This window comes from Gossypium arboreum, chromosome 9, assembly GCF_025698485.1.
Source record: "Gossypium arboreum isolate Shixiya-1 chromosome 9, ASM2569848v2, whole genome shotgun sequence".
In the NCBI taxonomy this organism is placed as follows: domain Eukaryota; kingdom Viridiplantae; phylum Streptophyta; class Magnoliopsida; order Malvales; family Malvaceae; genus Gossypium; species Gossypium arboreum.
In genome coordinates this window covers 69,022,943-69,028,372 of record NC_069078.1, presented here as the reverse complement: position 1 = coordinate 69,028,372, position 5,430 = coordinate 69,022,943, and the positions used below count along the sequence as shown (strand labels likewise).

The following is a 5,430-nucleotide window of genomic DNA, read 5'->3' as shown; positions in this document are numbered from 1 at the left end:
GCTGTAGAGTAGCATCAATGTTATCGAAGTGCTGAAAACACTTTTGATCGAATTGGGTAAGGCGCTCAGAGATGTCAGCATATAAAGCTGCCGCATGAACTGGACGAGAGGGTGGTGGTGGCTGAGACGGTGGGTCCTCATTACGTAGAGGGACATTATCAGTAATGTCCTCGGGATCCTCCTCCTCGGTGGACTGGATAAGGCGGTACTGAGGAGGGAATGTGCCACATCATTTCTCTATCATCCTCATACTTAACATGCTCGAGATGCCCTATGGGGACATCTGGCCCATGAGAGTGAAGGAGGATGATTGGGCTGCTGTGTTGAGGAGCCTGAAGTGCCGAGCCCACCGCGTCACATAGGGCCTAATGGATATGACCCCCTTCCTATGCCACTCCATCTGATGTTGAATGGCGAGGGCAATGAAATAGGCAAGGTCGAAGACATGCCCGTACGACATACAACATAGAATGTAAGCGTCGTGAGTGTTGATGATGCCAGTACTCTCTTGCCTTCCTGTTAACGTGTGAGCTAAAATGGCATATAGGTACCTCAAAGATGGAGGGAACGATGCCTTGGAGCGGCTAGGATTGTAGGAGGCAGAGCCAGGGGCGAGGTCATTCCAGCACCGTGAAGGAAAATGATAGATGTGGCGATTGAGAGTGTGGAGCTCATTCTCTTCCATGAACTCTTCTATGTAAAGGCCCAGTACAGTACCGAACTCTTGGACTCTCAACTGGCAGACTAGATAGTCGAGGCAAAATTGTACCGTTCCTGAATCATCAAAATGGGTCATCACGGTCATAAGATAAAATGTTGAGCAGAATTCCATCGTGAGCTCGAGATACGTCGGCTCAACAATCTCGAAGAAAAGTCCCCAAGGATCAGTGGTGAGGAGGGCTCGAATTGCATCAGCAAGTTGGACTTATTCTAGCGCGGTCTAGTCTATACAGTGGCCCACTTCCAAGGGTCGGGCCCGTAGATTCTGAAATAGTTCCTCCTAATTGCCTGGAGAAAATTGGAGGAAGGCGTGACAAATTTCCTTGGTAGGGCCTGAGGATGACAGCCCTTTCTGCTTTTTCGAAGCGGGGATGGTAGTCTTCTTGCCACTTGAGGTAAACATAATATACCTACAAGTGGAATGAGAATACTTTCATGGGGCTCACATACTAGATTAAAAAGAATGAACTAACATAATCAAGTATCAAGTTATGATGATGGGAAAGACTATGTTAAACATGCATGTGGGTTTTAAAGCATGAAACCCATAGAATCAAGAACAAAATAGGTGAATGTAGCATAGTATATTCTAAAAATAGAAAATTTCGAGTAAAAAGAGCAAGCATTACTATCATTTCTATGAATATTTACTCAATATAGGGAAATGAAGCAAAAAGAATCATGGAATAAGTAAAATAATTGAATAAAGTAGAGAGAAGAGTGTAAACAATTGCAAGGGGGGTTCTTGAGTCGTCGGGAACAGTGTTGCAGGTGGCGCACGTATGTGGCAGGTAGGGCCTGTGGACTTGCAGCGACTAGGGCTAGGGATTTTGGGTGAAGAAGATGATGAATAGTGAAGGGTATTTATAGATTTTGGGACACACGGCCAGGGAACACGCCTGTGTTCCCTAATTTTAGCTCGTGTGTTTTGCGTTTTTTTGAACTTGGGAGATCTGACATTTGGCCCACGCCCATGTTCCTTGGGTGTGTAAGTGCACACGGCCATGTCGCACGACTGTGTCTGTCTTCGTTCGCTTCTCCCACCCCCGTGTATGTAGGCCCACGCTCGTGTTAATTTGACAAGTTTGACCACGGGTTCTAGACACGGGCATGGCGAATGCCCATGCTATTTTTTTAGGTTCATCCATGATTCTTAGACACGGGCGTGTCGCATGCCCGTGTTGTTTTGGCAGGATCACCCACGGCCATGTCGCACGACTGTGGCCATTTTATCGAAGCCTGTGTTTGGGAAAATCTTTGCCCTGTTTCCACACGGTACTAAACATGCCCGTGTGCTTGGCCGTGTGAGTGGTAAACCTGTATTCAAGAGCCCCGCTAGTAAGTTAGGTTTTAAACACTAAAAATTTGAAGAAGTTAATACCGTTAGTGCTCGGGTTGCCTCCCGAGAAGCGCTTATTTATAGTCTAAGCTCGACTTCCCTCCCCATTGAATGGTCATGGTGGTTCGATGAGTTTATACTCCATTCCTACTATGAATCTCATCAAAATAATGTTTTAGGCGGGCATTGTTTACCCTAAAAGTGCCGAACTTAGGATGACTTACCTTGACTGTACCAAATGGGAAAATGCTAAGTACTGTAAGGGGAATTTCTTCGTTTGGTTTTGCAGTGTCAATTTAGGATCTTTGGCATCTAATAAAACTTTATCTCCAACCTTAAGTTGATTTGGTGAGGTATTGAACTCGTTCTGGCATAGTTTTGGTTCATCGTGTTTTCTCGGTTTAAATGTCAGCCATTCATCTAACTCATCGATTTGTAACATTCGTTCTTCATGTGTAGATCCTTTGTTGTGGATTGAACATGGCTCATGTGTGTCCTTCAAACTTATTTCCTGCAAAATAGGTTGTACCATATGGTCAGTTTTAGTTAGACGGCTTGTATAATCACCTTCAATATTTAATGTGTTATTCACATTACGAGCTTGAAGGGTGATTGTTTCATCTCCCACACGAAGTGTGAGTTCACCTATGCCAACATCAATAATTTTTCCACCAGTTGCTAAAAAGGGTCTTCCTAAAATTAAAGGAGTGTTACTATCCTCTTCTTTGTCTAAAACAACAAAATCAACTGGGAATATAAATTTGTCAATTTTAACGAGTACATCTTCAATAATTCCCCTAGGAAATCTGATAGTTTTATCTGCGAATTGAATGCTTATCCTAGTTTGTTTGGGTTTTCCAAGACCTAGTTGCTTAAACATTTTATAAGGCATGACATTAATAGTAGCCCTTAAATCAGCCAACGCATTACTAATATCTAAACTACCAATTAAACAAGGAATTGTAAAACTCCACAGATCTTTTAATTTGTTGGGTAGCTTATTCTGTAGAATGGCTGAGCAAACTGCATTTAGTTCCACATGCGATGCTTCATCTAATTTTCATTTATTTGCTAGAAGCTCTTTTAGAAATTTGACTGCGTTCGGCATTTGCGAAAGGACTTCAATAAACAGTAAGTTAATATGTAATTTCTTTAAAAGTTTAAGGAATTTACCAAATTGTTCGTCTGAGTGGTCTTTCCTTATCGGTTAGGGTATGGCACACGAGGTTTGTATTATGTACTTACCGGTTTCTACTCATTGTGGTCTGCCTCACCTTTACCTTTGCTTATCTCAGTTTCTTGCCTCGGTTCTGGTTCAGGTGTGACTAACCCTTCCTCATCTTGACTAGTAATCGCGTTAAGTTGCTCCCTTAGGTTAGATTCCGTGTTGCTTGGCAAGCTATCTTGTGGTCATTCAGAATCAACTTGGCAAGCTGCCCAATCTGAGTTTCAAGCCCTTGGATCGATGCTTGTTAATTTTTAATTGCTGTCTCGATATTCTAAAAATGAGTTTCTGACGCTGATATAAACTTTGTGAGCATCTCTTCAAGGTTCGACTTCTTCTCTTGTTGGTGGGGTGGTTGTTAGAAGCCTGGAAGTGCTCTCTAATTTCCTTGGCCTCCCCACGAGAAATTTGGGTGGTTCTTCTAACCTGCATTGTAAATGTTACTATATGGATTATTTTGAGATCGAGGATTATTTCCCATGTAATTTAACTGCTTGTTCTCCATGTTGTGGCCATATAGTGGGTATTCTGAATTGGTCGATCCTCTGCTTTCTTCGCATTACGTTACTGGGTGAACCTGTGAAGAACCAAGAAAGCCATCAATTTTTTTATTTAGCAGTTCTACTTGATTGAAAAGCATGGTGACTGAATTGATGTTAAAAACGTCAACTGCTTTTGTTGGCTTTATCCTCATGACTTGCCACTGATAATTATTCAGTGACATTTCTTCTATAAATTCGTAAGCCTATTCAGGTGTCTTGTTATTAATAGTTCCACCAGCAGCTGCGTCAACCATTTGTCTAGTCGAGGGATTTAGGCCATTATGAAATGTTTGAACCTATAGCCAGAGTGCTAACCCATGGAGAGGGCATGGTCTCAAGAGATCCTTGTATCTCTCCCATGCATCGTAGAGTGTCTCTAAATCCATCTACACAAAAGAAGAGATATCATTACGTAATTTAGCCGTTTTAGCAGGCGAAAAGTATTGTAATAAAAAATTTTTGGTCATTTGTTCCCAAGTAGTAATTGACCCTCGTGGTAACGAGTTCAACCACTGTTTAGCTTTGTTACTCAATGAAAAGGGGAACAACCGAAAACATATGGCATTATCAGAAACGCCATTGATTTTAACTATATTCTAGAATTTCAGGAAATTCGCCAAATGAGCATTTGGATCCTCATCCTGCAAACCATCAAACTGAACAAACTATTGTATCATTTGAATTGTGTTAGGTTTCAGTTCAAAATTATTTGCAGCAATAACAGGTCTAACTATACTCGATTCAGTTCCTGTTAGAGTAGATTTAGGATAATCATACATAGTGCGTAGAGCAGGATTCTGATTTACTAGATTAACAGCAGTCCCAGGAGGTATCAGGTTTTCCTAATTTTCAGCCATCTCCTCGGTTGTGGTTTGAATATCGTCCTCTTACTCATCCTCTGTGTATCTTAAGCTTCGCCTTAATTCTCTTTGGTTTTTGTGAACTGTGCGATCGATCTCAATATCAAAAAGTAATGGTCCTGACGGGTTTCTTCTAGTCATAAACTATAAGAACCTGCCAGAAAAAGGGAAAAAGAAGAATTAGAAATAAAAATTAGAATAAAATTTAAATTGCAGTAAAAGTAAATGGCTAAAATAATAAAAATCAAGTGTTCCTAATATCCTAGTTCCCCAACAACTGCCCCAAAAACTTGATTGCATGATATTCGTAACAGGTTTTAAAGATTTATAAATGAAACATTCTTGAGACTAACTTATTATCACGATTAAGGCAAGTGCACCTATCGAACAATAGTATAGTTCAGCAAGACCGGATTGTCGAACCCAAAGGAACTACGAGCACTAGTATTTACTTCCTTTTTATTATCTAGCTTAAAATTTAAGAGGTTTGGTTGTCTAAACTAATTACTAACTAAGAATGCACAAAGAGAAAACTTGGGAAAAATACTTTTGGGAAAATTCGATTGATTAAGACAATACCTATGGAAAAAATCCACCTAGACTTCACTTGTTATTTGACTCTAAATTGGACGATTTATTCATTCAACTTGTTCCGTAGTGATCCCTAAGTTATATTATTATCTCTCAAGACTAACAACGTCTAACCCTAGATTGAATAATTGAAATCTCTTTCTAATTAACACC

At 40.6% G+C, this 5,430-nt stretch overlaps 1 non-coding gene across 1 annotated transcript; it reads left to right on the top strand.

Moving 5' to 3' along the window:
- The first annotated feature begins 4,138 nt into the window (after positions 1-4,138).
- LOC128281133 (small nucleolar RNA R71) lies at positions 4,139-4,245 on the top strand. The gene has a single exon (XR_008271346.1). It is a non-coding gene; the product is annotated as a small nucleolar RNA R71 (small nucleolar RNA).
- The last annotated feature ends 1,185 nt before the right edge of the window (positions 4,246-5,430 follow it).